The 18,067-nt window shown below is 44.9% G+C and overlaps 1 long non-coding RNA gene across 1 annotated transcript; it reads right to left on the bottom strand.

The window, feature by feature from the left end:
• Positions 1-4,676: 4,676 nt before the first annotated feature.
• On the bottom strand, positions 4,677-17,532 carry LOC133248216 (uncharacterized). Its single transcript, XR_009736639.1, has 3 exons — positions 17,317-17,532; positions 14,451-14,589; positions 4,677-10,156 (listed from the first exon to the last, which is right to left on the bottom strand). It is a non-coding gene; the product is annotated as an uncharacterized LOC133248216 (long non-coding RNA).
• Positions 17,533-18,067: the final 535 nt, after the last annotated feature.

The following is an 18,067-nucleotide window of genomic DNA, read 5'->3' as shown; positions in this document are numbered from 1 at the left end:
TAGCCAGAAGCTCTGGTACAGGAATGACCAGGGTTCAGTGCCCAGGATAATGGGACAGGAGCAAGGATTAGAGACGGGGAGTGTAGGAGGGCACAGAGGGGAGAGAAGCTTGCTTGACCTGGGGTCCTGCCCTGCTTCCCTCAGCAATGACACTTAGAGGGAACTTACCTGAAGCTCTAGTAGTTAAAAATCCGTGTTTCCAATCCCTGGTCAGAGAACTAAGATCCCACATGCCATGTAGTGCAGCTAATAAAGAAATTTTAAAAAATGACAAGTAGTGACCCCAAAGCACCACTAGGGTCTGTTTTAAGACCCTCCCTGGACTTCCCTGGTAGTCCAGGGATTAAGACACCCAGCTTCCCAGGCAAGCAGCATGGTTTTGATCTCTGGTCAGGGTACTAAGATCCCAGCAAAAAAAAAGAAAAAGGCCCTTCCTCCCCCCTCAATGGACTCAGGCATGCTAATGAGCTTGTCCCAGAAGGTAATGGCACCCCACTCCAGTACTCTTGCCTGGAAAATCCCATGGACAGAGGAGCCAGGTAGGCTGCAGTCCATGGGGGTCACTGAGGGTCGGACACGATTGAGCGACTTCACTTTCACTTTTCACTTTCATGCATTGGAGAAGGAAATGGCAACCCACTCCAGTGTTCTTGCCTGGAGAATCCCAGGGACGGGGGAGCCTGGTGGGCTGCTGTCTATGGGGTTGCACAGAGTTGGACACAACTGAAGTGACTTAGCAGCAGTAGCAGCTTAGGGAAACAAGGGCAGCTGAGGATGGGATGGAGACATCCTTTTATCCTCAGCATCTGGTCCAGAGTGTGAACCCCTGAAGGTCTTGGCACCAGAGGCTGGGCAAACAGGCTGGCTGTGGACCACCAGTTGTGGATGTGACTGGTAATGGAAGTAAAGTCTGATGCTGTAAAGAACAATATTGCATAGGAACCTGGAATGTTAGGTCCAAAATCAAGGTAAATTGGAAATGGTCAAACAGGAGATGGGGCAAGAGTGAACACTGACATTTTAGGAATCAGTGAACTAAAATATTTAGAACAGGAATGGGAGAGTAGGAGGAGGAGTAAGTCAGATGACCATTGTATCTACAACAGTGGGCAAGATTCCCTTAGAAGAACTAGAGTAGCTCTCATAGTCAACGAAAGAGCCCAAAATGCAGTACTTGGGTGCAATCTCAAAAAAACACAGAATGCAAAGAAATAGAGGAAAACAATAGAATGGGAAAGACTAGAGATCTCTTCAAGAAAATTAGAGATACCAAGGGAATATTTCACACAAAAATGGGCACAATAAAGAATATGGTATGGACCTAACAAGCAGAAGATATTAAGAAGAGGTGGCAAGAATACACAGAAGAACTATACAAAAAAGATCTTTATGACCCAGATAACTACGATGGTGTGATCACTCGCCTAGAGCCAGACAACCTGGAATGGGAAGTCAAATGGGTCTTCGGAAGCATTACTACAAACAAAGCTAATGAAGGTGATGGAATTCCAGTTGAGCTCTTTCAAATCCTAAAAGATGATGCTGTGAAAGTGCTGCACTCAATATGCCAGCAAATTTGCCAAACTCAACAGTGGCCACAGGACTGGAAAAGGTCGGTTTTCATTCCAATCCCAAAGAAAGGCAATGCCAAAGAATGTTCAAACTACTGCACACTTGCACTCATCTCACATGCTAGCAAAGTAATTTTGAAAATTCTCCACGCTTGCTGCAATAGTATGTGAACCGAAAACTTCCAGATGTTCAAGCTGGATTTAGAAAAAGCAGAAGAACCAGAGATCAAATTGCCAACATCTGTTGGATCATAGAAAAAGCAAGAAAGTTCCAGAAAAACATCTATTTCTGCTTTATTGACTATGCCAAAGCCTTGAACTGTGTGGATCACCACAAACTGTGGAAAATTCTGAAAGAGATGGGAATACCAGACCACCTGACCTGCCTCCTGAGAAATCTGTAGGCAGGTCAAGAAGCAACAGTTAGAAATGGACATGAAACAAACTGGTTCCAAATTGGGAAAGGAGTATGTCAAGGCTGTATATTGTCACCCTGCTTACTTATTTAACTTATATGCAGAGTACATCATGTGAAATGAAGTACATTTCATTTTGGGCTGGATGAAGCACAAGCTGGAATCAAGATTGCCAGGAGAAATATCAATAACCTCAGATATGCAGATGACACCACCCTTAATGCAGAAAGCAAAGAGGAACTGAAGAGCTTCTTGATGAAAGTGAAAGAGGAGAGTGAAAAAGCTGGCTTAAAACTCAACATTCAAAAAACTAAAATCATGGCATCTGGTCCCATCACTTCATGGCAAATAGATGGGGAAATAATGGAAACAGTGACAGACTTTATTTTCTTGGGCTCTAAAATCACTGCAGATGGTGACTGCAGCCATGAAATTAAAGACACTTGCTTCTTTGAAGAAAAGCTATGGTTAACCTAGATAGCATATTAAAAAGCAAAGACATTACTTTGCCGACAAAGGTCCATCTTGTCAAGTGAAAGTCGCTCAGTCGTTTTCCAGTCTTTGAGACTCCATGGAATTCTCCAGGCCAGAAACCTGGAGTGGGTAGCCTTTCCCTTCTCCAGGGGATCTTCCCAACCCAGGGATCCAACCCAGGTCTTCCAAATTGCAGGCTGATTCTTTACCAACTGAGCTAACATGGAAGCCCATCTAGTCAAAGCTGTGGTTTTTGCAGTAGTCATGTATGGATGTGAGAGTTGTCCATGTAGTCCATGGGGTAGCTTAGAGTCCACAGAGTCAGACATGACTCAACGACTGAACTGAACTGAAGGTCATCACTAAATGTAGTCTGAGAGCAGGCACACAGAAGAGGCCAGGTGGGTCCTGGTTGGAGGGTTTCTCCAGCAGGCTTGTTTGTTGGAGCCGAGGAGTGGATGTGCTGGCAAGGCTGATCCATGACATGACCCACACACGGTCTGTGCCCTGTCAGGTGAGGAAGGACAAAAGATAGGGGAGAGGGTGAGGGCCAGATCAGGGGGCAAGAAAGAGGGGGCATCTAGGGACTTACCTGGGGGTCCAGTGGTTAAGACTTCACCTTCCAATGCAGGGGGCAAGGGTTTGAACCATGGTTGGGGAGCTAGGATCTCACATGCCTTGTGGTAAAAAAAACCCAAAACATAAAACAGAAGCAATATTGTAACAAAGTCAATAAAAACTTTAAAAATGGTCCACACACACAAAATCTTTAAAAAGAAAGAGTTGGCATCTTGTCTAGCAAATGCAAGTTAATATCTGGATGGCAGTGTGTGTGTGTGTTGTGTGTTCACCGTGAGGGTAGGATGGCAGATGTGCGCATAGAAGAGGTGGTTCAAGAAGGGAAGTCTTGGCAGAAGCTCTCCCATCTGTCTTAGGGGTTCTGTCCTGGGATCATGTAACATGACTGGACCTCATTAGCCCAGCCCCAGCCTGACCTGCACTCTGCCCAACCACACACAACAACCTTGACTTATACACAGTGTTACGCTTTCCTGGTGGATCAGCTGTAAAGAATCTGCCCCTGGTAGGAGACCCGAGTTCAATACCTGGTTTGGGAAGATCCCCTGGAGGAGGCAATGGCAACCCACTCCAGTTTTCCTGCCTGGAGAATTACATGGACAGAGGAGCCCGGCAGGCTATAGTTCATAGTGTCACAAACAGGTGGACATGACTGAATGACTTAACACTTTCAGTTCCTTCATATGTTGTGTTATACCCTTGACAGAAAGAAGAAATGGCCATGTGACGATTACTTATGAACTTGTTTTGAAACTAGTATTGAAGACACTGTTATATTGATCATGCCTTTTATGATTTGATTCTGGGGAGAAAAAAGTTTCTTAAGGTAATGTAAGTTTTTCCTCTGAGGAAATATTTATATCTATATAACTGTATGAGTTCAGTTCAGTCTCTCAGTCATGTCCGACTCTTTGCAACCCCGTGGACTGCAGCATGCCAGGCTTCCCTGTCCATCACCAACTCCTGGAGCTTGCTCAAACTCACGTCCATCGAATTGGTGATGCCATCCAACCATCTCTTCCTCTGTCGTCCCCTTCTCCTCCTGCCTTCAATCTTTCCCAGCATCAGGGCCTTTTCCAATGAGTCAGTTCTTCACATCAGGTGGTCAAAGTACTGGTGTTTCAGCCCCAGCATCAATCCTTGCAATGAATATTCAGGACTGATTTCCTTTAGGATTGACTGGTTTGATCTCCTTGAAGTCCAAGGGACTCTCAAGAGTTTTCTCCAACACGACAGTTCAAAAGCATCAATTCTTCAGAGCTCAGCTTTCTTTATAGTCCAATTCTCACATCCATACATGACCACTGGAAAAACCATAGCTTTGACTAGATGGACATTTGTCAGCAGAGTAGTGTCTCTTCTTTTTAATATGCTCTGCTTTTAATGTCTCTGCTTTTTAATCTTTTAATATGCTGTTTAGATTTAACTATATACCTGTACCTATATCTGTATCTACCTCTATCTATATCTAGATATGTCTAGATCAGAATATATTGACACATACATATAGATTCCACTGTTTGCTAAATTTTATTGAGTATATATTAGTTTTATTTATCTATTTTGATGATTGAAAAAATGATACAAGTTTCTCCCTGCCAAGGCAAAAATATATATACCTAGATATAAAAATAAATAAGATAAATAAAATTAATATATGCTGATTAAATACAATTTAGCAAATAGTGGAGAATAGGGGGAAACAAAACAGACAAAATAACACTAAAGGTAACTCAGTTTAATATTTTGGGCATTTGGTACTGTGTATAGGTTTCAGCTGTCTGTGGCTCTGGAGTAACACCTGAGAAACGACTAAGACTAGGTTAGAAAGGCCATGTTTGACTAAAAAAACTGGGTTTCAAAAGTGGTGAACCTGAGGGAATTTCCTGGTGCTCCCGTGGTTAGAACTCTGGGCCTTCAATGCTATGGACCTGGGTTCAATCCCTGGCTGGGGAGCTAAGATCCCAAATTTCATGACTCAGCCAAAAAACTGAAAAAGCAAAACAACCAAAAATCCCAAATGGTGGACCTGAACCCTCATCTGTTGCTGGTGTTGCTGGTAAAACGGTGCAGTCGCCGTGGGAAACAGCATGGCAGAGCCTCAAAGAGTTACACAGAGTTAGGACATGTGTGTGTGTGTGTGTGCGCGCGCGCGCGCCTGTGTGTACTCAGTCGTGTCCGACTCTTTGCAACCCCATGGACTGTAGTGCCCCAGGCTCCTCTATCCATGCAATTCTCCAGGCAAGAATACTGGAGTGAGTTGCCATTTCATCCTCCAGGGGATCTCCCCATCTTATAGATCGCATCCTTGTTTCCTGTGTCTCTGGCATTGCAGATGGATTCTTTACTGCTGAGCTACCGGGGATGTGAACCAGCAATTCCAGTAGAGAACTGAAGACTCTTAAAATAGAAATTTGTACAGGAATGCTCACTGCAGCAATATCCATAAAAAGCAAATAGTGAAAATGATCCAAATATCAACCCATCGCTGAATGCGTAAACAAAATGTATTTCACCCACACAGTGGAATTCTATTCAGATGTGAAAAGAAATGGAGTACTGACACCCATTACAGCGCGGGTGAACCTGGAAAGCATCACACTAACTGCGTGAAGCCAGGCACAAAAGCCATTATAGGATTCCCTTGAGATGCCATGTCCAGAACAGGCAAGTCCACAGGGATAGAAAGTGGTTAGTGGTTGCCAGAGGACTGGGAGAAGGTAGAGTTGGAGTCTCTTTTGGGGATGATGGAAATGTTCTAGAATAAGTGCTAATGGTTGCACAAATCGTGAACATGCTAAAATGACTGAATTGTGCACTTTAGTGATTTTTATGTTATATGAACTTTACATTACACACACACAAAATGCTTTAAAACAATGCTAGGCTTTCAGGCACTATAGCATCAAGGTAGGGAGATATTTGGGGGAAGAGAGCCTGTCTGTGTATCCTTAAAGCAGACCATGTCAATAGAGGGTTTTCTCTTATTTCAGCTCATCTGTTCCTGTTCCTCTTTCATTTTCCATCTGGTTAACTTCCCTCTGGCTTTTCCTTTCCGGGTTATCCCTTGACCCTCAAGAAGAAGGGGTGTGCTCCTTGCTTCTCCTTTTCTGGGCCTTCTTGGTTCCCCTTTCCTTCCTCACTTTCTCCCTCTCCTTCCCCCTTTCTATTCTAAGGCTGTCAGGCACCCACAGGCCCATTCGCAGCTGAGGCCCTTCTGGTCAGGAAACTAAGATCCCACAAGCTACATGCTGTGGCCAATGTATATATATAATTTATATATTTTTAATTGAATGAAAAATGTCAAATTTAAAACATTGTGACTATTATGCAACACACACACACACACCCCACAGTATTTATATTCTCGTGGCCTTGAATGCCTTAGGAAGAATACCCAGGAATAGAGAAGAGGGAAGGATGTGAGACCCTCAGAGAGGTTAAATAACTTTCCAAAAATCACACAGCTAGAAGCAGCTACTAAATGGTCTGAACTCACTGGTGCACTCATGTAGTCATTCATTCCTCAGATACTCACAGAACTTACTTCTTTTATCTAAAAAATATTATGTTATTGATGTATAATTGATTTATAATGTTGTGTTAATTTCTGCTGTACAGCACAGTAATTCAGTTTTATATATATATTCTTTTTCATATTCTTTTCCGTGACAGTATGACAGGATATTGAATATAGTTCCCTGTGCCACACCTTAGGACCTTGTTGTTTATCCACTGAGCACTGTACTTGATTGCAAGAAACCGAAATCAACTCTGGTAGATTGTAGCAGAAGAGGGATTTATTAAAGGGGTCCTGGGATGCTTTTAGAAGTGCCAGGAGAGCTGGGGAGCCAGGTGTGGACACGTCACAGCAGGAGCAGTGGACACAGTGTGGCTGCCACTGTCCCTGCCATGTCCTGGTCACTTCACCTTGCGAGGCTCACCCACTGGGGCAGGCTGCTGGGTGCTGCCTGCAAGCCCCAGCTCCTCCTCCATCTTAGGGTGGCTACCACTGTCCCCAGAGGTTCTGTAGGGCCTGCTTCTTGGCGTTACTGCTTCTGGACTCAAAGTCTAGACAGTGTCTCTGATGAACAGAGCCTGAGTGTATGGCTTCCTCCAGAGCTGACAGACTGCTGAGGGACCTGCTTCCTGCATGTGCATCTTCTCTCCTGGGAAATGGGCTCTGTTCTCAAGTCTCACAATGAGGAGCTCCCCAAATGTGGTAAAGATGTTTCGATGTTGGGCAGCCAGGGGAACACCTAAAGGTCCTTCTTCCATCAACTGCGTGAATGATGCAGCTAGACATGGAGCATGCAAAGGTGAGTCACACCTAGAACCTGCCTGCAGACACCTCACAGACTCAGAATTCCCTTCCTTTCAACTTGTAGTTATTTGCTACCACAGTTTGCAAAGCCCTCTCACTCTTTGTTTCTTTAGGTCGTTCTGACAGACAGGCCGTGTAAGGTAGACAGAACTGACATTCTCTCTATTTCATCCTTGAAGAAGCCAAGAAGTTCGATGATGAGCCCAAGGTCCCTCTGCTGGTGAGTGGCAGAGTGGAGACTTGGCCTGTCCTCTGATTCCAAGCCCAGTGTCAGCCGGAAGCAAGACATGATCACAAATATCATGCTTCATTGGTTCCTGGGCATGTGGCTTTCCCTCTGTATTTTTTTTTTTTTTTAATGTGAACAGAACCAGCCCTCTTTATTTTTAACTTTTCATCACACACATTTTCAAACACACACTGAAAAAATAATATAATAAACTCCCACTACCCACCATTTCAATAATTATAACTGAAAGGTTGCTGCTACGAGATGTGAATGATGCTGGAAATCTTGGCCTCTGGAGAGGAGGAATTCAATCCGGGGCTAGGGATAAGGCTTGATCACTCAGAACTTTTTGTGTAATAAAGTTTTATTAAAGTATAGAAGAGACAGAGAAAGCTTCTGACACAGGCATCAGAAGGGGACAGAAAGAGTGTCCCCTTGCTTGTTTTTAGCAAGGAGTTATATACCTATTAGCAAGCTGCTAATTAGAGAAAGGAAATGCCTCAAAACTGAGAAAGTCACACCAGGCCCCTCACCCACAACATGCATTTTGAGATAGCTTGGCACAAGATGAGTCATCCCTGGGCTATAAAACATTTGACATGAATCTTGAAGACAGGCAGATTTCCAAGCAAGTACATAGTTCATTAACATAGCTTAAGAAAACATTTTGATAAGAAAAACGCAGTGGTTAGCTCAAGGATTGAGAGAAAGTTAAGTTCCAGGGGAACCAGGTGTCGCCATGACAACACAAGATTAGAAGAAAAAAAACTAATGCCTGCCACTTGGAGTTTTATTTCCTCTTGCCACTTGGGGACCTCTGGCCTCCCTACCAAGGATATTAATGCTCTCATTTTCCCATTTTCTCTTAGGAGAATTATATTGCCAAGGGAAAGGGGCGGTGTTCTCATTCCATAACTGCTTCTGAGCTGGTAAGGGGTGTTGTCCCTAAATTATTGAGGCAACATATCCTCCTATGGGGCTTCCCTCATAGCTCAGTTGGTAAAGAATCTGCCTGCAATGCAGCAGACCTGGGTTCGATTCCTGGGTCGGGATGATCCCCTGGAGAAGGAAATGGTAACCCATTCCAGTATTGTTGCCTGGAGAATCCCATGGACAGAGGAGCCTGGCAGGCTACAGTCCATGGGGTTGCAAGAGTCAGACACGACTTAGCAACTAAAGAGATACTCCTAAGCTGTCTATTGAGGGTCTCTGATTCAGGGACCCAAAGTAATAGTTGGAGGAGGCTGTGGCACTCGCAGGAGACTGAATAACCATAACTTTATGCAGCTAGAAACAAATCCAGCTACACAGTTACAGGTGCAGGGAGCAAACAGCAAAAACAGAATGATCAGCAAAGTTAAAAGTCACATTATGTCCATAAAGGTACAAAGGGTCACACCAGTCCATTTTAGGACTGTTAGATGTCATTAGATTAAGAAGAGATATCACATATGATTGTTGTTGGCAAAGGTAGTCGTGGACTTGGAAAAAGTCCTTTCCCTGGTGTGGAGATGTCTACCACGGGAAACCTTCCATTGATGAGGAGGGGAGCACTCTGCAGACCCAGCAATTGGACAGATTGTGGAATGAGGTGTAGGAATGAGCCCAGGACAGGAAGGCGTTGTCTGGAGGGTCAAACGGCAAACTCAGGATTTTTGGAATCAGCAAAAGCAGGCCCACATAGATTACGAGACCCATCTATTGCAGGAAGGGGGACCCCTTCCAGGGCCCAAAACTGGGCTGTTGTCTAACACACGGAAATGAATTTTCTGAGGAGACACATGTGCTGACAAAGCAAGAGATTTTATTGGGAAAGGGCACAGGGATGGAGAGCAGTAGGGTAAGGGAACCCAGGAGAACTGCTCTGCCGCGTGGCTCGCAGTCTCGGGTTTTATGGTGATGGGATTAGTTTCCGGGTGGTCTTTGGCCAATCATTCTAATTCGGAGTCTTTCCTGGTGGCGCACACATGGCTCAGCCAAGATGGTTGCTAGCGAGAGGGATTTTGGGAAGTGGACGGACACGCGGTGTCTCCTTTCAACCCTTCCTGAACTCTTCCGGTTGGTGGTGGCTGATTAGTTCTGTATTCCTTATCAGGATCTCCTGTCATAAAACAACTCATGCAAATGGTTACTATGGTGCCTGGCCAGGGTGGGCGGTTTCAATCAGTGTGCTTCCCCTAACACATCTGGTAAAGGCCTTCCCAGAGAGGCTTGAGAGATTGCCCCCCCAGGTCCCAATGTCTTTATTATCAGAATCTTGGTTCCTGGCTCAAACAGCATTGTTTGACTCAGAGGCTGGAGTCAAACAGAGTTCCTGTAACGTCTGTTGAAAAGGTAAAAGTTGAGTTACATAGTTAGTTAATTCCAAGGCTTTAGGAAAACTCTGGGTGTAAGCCTTTAAGAATTTTTCATTGAGCCTTTTCAGGAATTATTAATCTTCCATCCTCAGACTGTATCCTTCCTTTTCCATTAATCTTTGTTCCTCTTTTCTTTATCTTTTTAATTCTTCTTCTGTATATTGAGATTCTTCCTGTTCAACCAGACCTGTCCAGAACAAGGGTATCTGTAGTGAAAGGGGTTCCTTCGTAAAGGAGTTCAAAAGGGATTCAGCAGTTAGCCAGCTGATTACCCGGATTTACTTCCATCCCATTTGTGCCCTTTGCAATGCAGAACAGCTACTTTCTTAGGCCATCAAAAGTCTTTCAATCTCTTTGAAATGTTTAATAGGTTCTCATGTTGCTTTTATTCCATATTGCAGCAGGAGCATGTAAAGTCAAATAAGCAAATGGAGTCAGTGTAAATATTTACTCGCTAACCTTTGCTTAACTCTAGAGCTCCGGTCACAGCCACAAGCTCCGCTAACTGAACATTCATCCCTGGGAGGCGGGGTGGGGGGAAAGAGACTTTTCTTCTAAAACCTGTTCAACTATCACCATAGCATAACTTGTTTTCCATTTCCCATCCTGCACAAAGGAACTGTCATCCAAACATTAACTTTAGAGTTTGAGATTTCACTCACGTCAGAAGTCAGCACAGTGAGACTTCGCCCATTAATAAACTTAAGAGCTTTAGGCATTAGCAAAACAATAGTAGCAATTACCCTTAAGCAATGTGGCCAAAGCCTTTTTCTCCCCAGTAACTCTCATCCTGTGGAACCTGCAGAAGAGCAGCTTGAAGAGCCTTAAAAGCCTTTTGAGTCTCTGGAGACCAAACCAGCTTGTTGGTTTGGGCCTGCTGAGTTTCAGTTGTAAGTTTATATAAAGGGTGGACAAGTTCCCCATAACCCAGAATCCAAATGTGGCAACAGCCTGTGATGCCCCCCAATACTCTAAGTTGTCTTAAAGTCATAGGTTGTTGATGATTAATATAGGCTTAATTCTCTTGGGGCCTATGGCCATCGTCCCTTCTAGAAAAGAAAGCATCTTTCACATCAATGACTGAAGAATATTTGGCTCATTTAGGAATTTCAGACAATGCAGTATAAAGATTAGGCACCTCGAGGTGTAAAGGAACCACAGCCCCATTTGTTATTGTGACTCTTGAACTAATCTCCATTTATCATTTGACATTTTTATACCCAAGATAAAAGCATGGCATGGACTGTTACAGGGAATTAATTGTCCCTGCTCCTTTAAATTCTCAGCGGTGGGTTGTAACCCTTTCTTCATCTTGGGTTTCAGTGACTACTGCTTTTGATGTGGAAATAGGTGAGGGTCTTTGGGCTTGACAATGACAGGAATAGCAGTCTGTGCTTGACCCACAGTTCTTCCATCAGCCCATTCTCTAGGATTTACATTTTGTCCAATTAATGGGAGAGAAAAAGAGGGCTCCATATTCATGAAAACAGAGGCATGGAGCTTGCTCAGTATATCCTTCTCCAAAGGGGTGAGGGACACTCTGGCACAATCAGAAATTTGTGTGGAAACAGCAGAGTTTCAGTTGCAGCTTAGAGGACAACTGAAATAATAATGTTTGGCTCTTCCAGACAGCCCCATTACAGTAGTGGATCAGGGAGAAAGTGGGCCAGGGGCTTCAGTAAGCATGGAGTAAGTTGCCCCAGTGTCTAAAAGGAAATCGACTGATTTGCGCTTCCCCTCATCCCGACCCCAGCCCCACACCCCCAGTTATTAATACTTGTGGTTCCTCATGTGTAATTAGGATAGGAGCTTGTGTGGGGACCACCGGGCACCTTCAGTCCTGATTGTCTTTCGAGTCTGACCCCTGGGGCCCATGCCTCAGAGGGCAGTCTCCTCTCCAGTGTGGCCCATTGAAGACCTGACATGGAGCTGGGGCGACTTAGACACCTGAGAGCAACCTCACTTGAGAGGCCCCTCCTTTCCACAGTAATAGCAAGTCCATCCCTTTTCACCTGGGTCCCTCTGGGCATTTTCCTCTGGCTGTTTTAGAGCAGATCTGAGAGCCATTGCCCAGGCTTCAGTCTTTCCTGGTCTTTTTCTGCCTCTTCTCCTCCTCCTACCTGCCATAACAAACTGTCTGAGCCACTTGCAACAGGTTATCAAAGGCTGATTTGGTTCATACGCCTGTTTTAGGAGCTTAGTGGATATCTGGAGCCAGCTGACTGAGAAGTCTCTCTTTAACATCATTCTTCCCTTTGCAATTTAGAGGTCAATCTCAGTGAATCTGTGAAGGGCTTCCTGCAGTCTATCTAGGAATTTACCAGGAGCTTCCTTTTTTCCCTGTTCTGTGTTAGTCAATTTGGCAAAAAGTCTTAGCGTGCACCCACTTGAGTCCTGACAAGAACACATCTGACAAAGTGACTCTGGTCCCCATCTTTCTTTAGCCATGTTATAATCCCAGTCTGACTCTGTTCTGTTTTGGGGACCGTCTGATTCCCAGTAGAGAAGGTGGCTGTCTTGCCCTCTCCTTTTTCTGCTGATTCATTACCAAGCCATTTATCTCCATAGGCAACAGCTTTTCCTCCAAACTCAAGTTTTGGAGTTGGGAGTTAGTGTCTGTACCAAGACACAGATTATGTCTCTCCAGGTAAGGTCATAAAGTAAAGTTAATTCCATAAAGGCGTCTATATACTTTTTGGATCCTCTAAACAGTCTCAACTGCAATTGGAACTGTTTGAATTTCTACTGAGACTGAGGCAACCCCTCCTGGAAGGGTGTCCTGACTCTCAACTTGCTTAGTTAGGAGCCCCAGAAATGGGCAAAGTAAGAGGACAGGAGGGAGCTGAAGATTTCACGCCCAAATCTGCACCCTTAAGACACAAGTCTGGCGTGTCTTGCAGAGAGAAAGAGCAATACATATGGCACTTCTGCCCATTTTTCTTGTTTTTTTACAGAGCCAGGCTAACTGTAAAACAGTTATTATAATTAAGAGACCCTTCAACTGGCCAGCATCCCCCATCTTCCAAAGGATACTGTGACCATTCACTATCGCAGAACATAAGGCATGTCTTTTTAAACTCTGGAGATCTAATTTGTTCCAGTTTTTTAAAAAATACATTTTAAAGCGGGTGGTTCTGGAACTGCTAGCTCCCATCTGTAAGAGAGAAAAAAGTGGCATCTACAGCCTTGCCTTTTTTTTTTCCACTGGAGACATCCCTCCCTGCTCTAGATGGGGGTGGAGACTGACTGTACCCTGAAGCTTTCCTTCCCTGTCAGATTTAGTCTGTCCCTTACCGACACAGGCTCCTTCCTCGTCCCTCCTGGTTCTACCACCAAGGTGGGGTGGAGATGCACAGGGGTAGACCTGATGGCATCCAAGACTGAAGTCCAGTTCCTCACCATTAAAACCTTTGCCTGATTTTTTTTTTTTTCTTTCTCTGATGCCACCTGGCGTGCAACAGAGTAGCCTTCCAGAATGCCTCCCAAGCTAGGACCCCTAGGGGGAAGCATCTGTCCTCCGTGTGCAGGTGCACATTCCTGAGCTCAGTCCTGACTGCAGTAGAAGTGGTGAGTCATAAGGGAGTGAACAACAGCCAGGATGTCCCTTCTGAGTGTCACCATATCAGTGTATGTGATAGCAAAAGAGGCGATGATGGCCAGCCAGCGAGAAAAAAGTGATTTTTGTCCTCAAGCTATTAAGGCCAATCCTTCTAGTTCATTCCACAGATTCCACAGAAAGAATACTTAAGGAGTTGAGAGAAAAGCCACCAGAGAGCCTCCTCTGGTCCACTAAGAGCTAGTGCTATCAAAGGAAGAAGCCCATTGCACTTCCAAACCGACCAGACCCTGGGATTCTCGATCTGTGTCCTCAAAACCCCATGATCACCAGCAGTGATTCTATCCACATAGATTGGAGGGACAGCCATGGCAAAGATTCACTTTTAGGTCACAGGTCCCCTAGGCAGGCAGCCAAAAGAGTGACCTCTAGCCTGAGAGATGTTCCTGGAGCTAGAATTCCACCTCGTTCCTTATTATGTTCTTGTAACTTATGGTTCCTAGCAAGGCCAGGTGCTTCCAAAGTTGGGATCTAAGTAAAAGTGCATAGTAAGAGTGGATCACAAGTCCCTTGAAAGTCTATAATTTGACAGATTAGGTTAGTACTTCTAATTCCCAGGCAGTTATGAAATGGTCAAAGAGACCAGAAAGTTTGACCAAGAAAGGAGGGTTCCATCCACACGCTTCATTCATCTCTGGCTGCTCCCCCAGAGGAGTCATTGGGTGCCTCTTGACATTAGCAGGTCAGTATATCCCCCAATGATTCTGCCATAAACCATATGAGGTTGCCATGGAACCGCAGATTAGGACACAACTCCTGCTTCACACTTGTTTGTGCATTTCTTTCAATCAGTCACACACACAGGCACACTGTACAGTTAGCAAAGTAAAGCAGAAAACGTGTTTACTAGGAGAACAAAGAACTAGAGCTCTGAATGTCTTTACCTTGTCCTGAAACCAGACGAGACCCCAAGATGAAAGGTTGCTGCTAGGAGCCGTGAACAAAGCCAGGATTCTTGGCCTCTGGAGGAGAGCATTTCGATCCAGGGCTATTTCCTCCTGCTGTTGGGGACCTCTGGCCTCCCTACAAAGGCGATTAACACTCTAATAACCTATGGCCAATTTTGTTTCATTGATAATCCCCACTCACCCAATCTTCATCCCTAGTATTTTAATTTAATTTAATTTAATTTAATTTTCCAGAACGTCCTTGACCAGGGATTGAATTCATGCCCCCTGAAGTGGAAGCAATGAGTCTTAACCACTGGACCACTGAGAAAGTCCCATGTTCATCCCCAGTGTCTTAAAACAAATAGAATTCCCTGAAAAATGGGACTCTAAACTTAACGATCATACACACCACATACTGTTTCTCTTTCATCACCTCACCAAGACACTAGATATGGTATGGCATCATTTTATGCCAGTTTGAAGTAGCACAACAAAAACATCAACAAAGTCTCAGTTTAGATGCTAATTACAAATTATTTTTTAAATATCAAGAATTGTGTCATTATTAAAAGTTGAATAATTTCTGAGTTGGTGAGCAAGTAAGTCTCTTTATATTTTGGTCACCACAGCTGCTCAACAGAAATGCCGACCCAACTTCATCATCATTCCACTTGTATGGTTTGGAATGGAATAATTTTCGTGACTATTTTTCAGATTTACACTTGCCATTATTTTAATGTAAAACTGTTTTTAATAGCTCAAACAGTCCACCAAGTATTGACATTTATATTTAAAAACTCTCTCCGAGGGACTTCCCAGGCAGTCCAGTGATTAAGACTTCGCCTTCCAGGGAAGGAGCGTAGGTTCCATCCCTGGTTGAGGAGCTAAGATTCCAAATGCATTGTGGCTAAAAAAACCAAACCATAAAACAGAAGCAATATTGTAACAAATTCAATAAAGACTTAAAAAGTGGTCCACATCAAAACAAAAAAACCAAATGAACAAAAAAACACAGCTCACTGCCATGTCAATAACTCTGGAATAGATGTTAATGTGATAAATTGCTCTGAAGAAGGCCAAACCCCACAATATCCAGCATTGTTTGTTTAGAACACTTCTGAATTTGAATGCATCTTGGAATCAATGATATGGGACAGTTTATTTGGCAACTTAAAAAATTCCTAGGGGTATGTCAAATAAGGGGGCATTTTCAGTGGATGAAGTTGCATTTTCATTGGAATGCAGTCCCTAAGACAGGGGTAGAAAGTGACAAAGGACAGGAGGAGAGCTGGGGGAGTCAGGGAGGCTCTGATGAGGAGGTGAACAGGTCCACCACCCCTTGTTCCCTTATTTGAAGCTCTAAATTCCAAAAGGCTCTGGAATCAAAGTGTTTCATTTTTGTTTTTTTTCCCCCATGTTTGGCACCAAAACCTAACCTAAACTGACTTAAAGTAATTTATAAATAGAATATGTAATGATAACTAATTGGTAACTTAATTCTACATATTGTGAGGATCAATCTGTTTAGCTGCAGAGATATTAATGTTTGATGATGGAGCATTATTCCAGCCCCTTGGGAGGAAGCGCAGGAGGAGATGTTAGCTATTGGGTCTCTATACCCGGGGGAGTCTTTTTTGGGGGGGGCATGTTTTGAGGCATGGGGAATCTTAGTTCCCCGACCAGTGATTGAACCTGAGTTCTCAGCAATGAGACCTGGGGACCCTACAATGAACTGCCAAGGAATTCCCTGCACTGGTTTTTCCAAAAGCCACAAAATCTTGAGTTTTGAAGCATATGTGGACCTAAGGGTTATGGGTAAAGGACACTGGATTGTATCTGAATCTCACCTTGGTGGGTGGATATAATTTAGATGTGTAGTGAAGTGGAGGGGATTTCAGGAAGAGGAAAAAGCATCATTTCCTGGATGGATCTCAGTGTTAAGTCAGTATCCAGTGTCCAGATCTCAATGTAAGTCAGTATCCAGCAACTACATTTGCTTTAAAGGCGGAGATGGCCTGCATTTCTTTCTTTCTTTTTGTATTTCTAATTCTGTGTACTTTTCTTTTTTGGGAAAACTATTTATTTTATTTGTGTATTATTTATTTCCTTGGCTGCTCGGGGTCCTGACTGTGGCAGGCAGGGTCTTCCATCTTTTGAGGCATGCAGGATATTTCATGTGGCATGCGAACTCTTAGTTGTGGCATGTGGGGCAGTTCTCTGCCAAGGTATGGAACCCAGACACCCTGAATTGGGATCGAGATCCCAGGGAGATGTTCTAGGGGTGGGTGTGGTGGGTGAAAGGGGCGGCTGCTCTATGCAGCCACTGAACTGGGGGCTCCTCCCTGGGGCGGTGTCCAGTCCAGAGGTCATCACACTCCACCCACCTCTCTCCCCAGCCTCCTCCCTGCTCTGTCCCCTCACTCCGTCCCCTTCGGGGATTGGGCTGGCTTGGGACCAGTTAACTGAAGGTAAGGGTCTCCAGTCATGGTCTCTGAAAGGGCTCCCATGTACTCAGCAAGGCCTCTGGGAGAGACCACCTGTGGAAGAGGGTCTCAGGCACAGAGGCTGACCCTCCAGGCCGAGGGACCTCCCGCCCCCACCTTGCTGCTCCCTATGAGCTGGAGGAGGAAGGCAGTGTGGCCTCACCTCCTGAGTCTGAGTCTCCTTTGTCCCTGGGAAAAGGGATGGGGCAAGCGTTTGTGAGTGTGCATGTGTGTGCACACGGGAGGAATAAGGTGTATGGGGAGGGGCAGGGTGCTCCCACCTCCCTGAGTAAGTCTGGGCACAGTGGTCCTCCCGTGCCCAGGATTCTTCCCTCTGGTGTCTCCCTCCCTCCTTGGTCCCCATCAGGCTTACTCACATTTCTCAAGGCCTGTTGTTGGATCCCTGACCCTCGTGACAAGGTCTTCATCCACTCTGCATCCAGGGAGAGCAGGGTCATGCAGAGGAGGGAAGGGGGAGGGACGGACTTTGGAGAAGGAAGGGGGAACCATTCTGGAAGGAAGACTGTAGGGAATGAACTATTTGCATACAGAAACCCCCCCCAAAATTTTCCCCGTTTAATTTAGTTTTGAAATCCCTGATTGTGCTGCCACCTGCTGGCCCACAGAGGGAAGGGCTAGAGATGCTTCCGCATTTTTAGGAACAGAAAAGCCTTGGGCTGGAGGCCCGAATGTCCCTTTCTAAATCTGATGGGTATCCCCCTCTTCCTCAAGGCCCTTTCTGGTGACTGCGGCTGTGTTCAGGGTTCAGGCTATGTTCAGGGTTCCTACCCAAAGAGCAGTGGAAATGGCAGTCTCTTCTCCCTTAATCCCATTCTCCCTGTCCTTAGTCTGCCAGCAGCTGTGGTCCAGGAATGACCAGGGTTCAATGCCCAGGATAATGGGACAGGAACAGGGCTAGAGACCGGGAGTGCGGGGAGTACAGGAGGGCGCAGAGGAGAGAGAAACTTGGTTGACCTGGGGCCCTGCTCTGCTTCCCTCAGCAATGACAAGTTGAGGAAACTTACCTGGTGGTATAGTGGCTAAAAATCCATGTTTCCAATGCAGAGGGAACAGGTTTGATCCCTGGTCAGGGAACTAAGATCCCACATGTCATGTGGTGCTTCTAAT

This window comes from Bos javanicus, chromosome 5 (assembly GCF_032452875.1).
Source record: "Bos javanicus breed banteng chromosome 5, ARS-OSU_banteng_1.0, whole genome shotgun sequence".
Lineage (NCBI taxonomy): Eukaryota > Metazoa > Chordata > Mammalia > Artiodactyla > Bovidae > Bos > Bos javanicus.
Note: the sequence above shows the minus strand (reverse complement) of the source record. Positions and strands in the feature narration are given on the sequence as shown.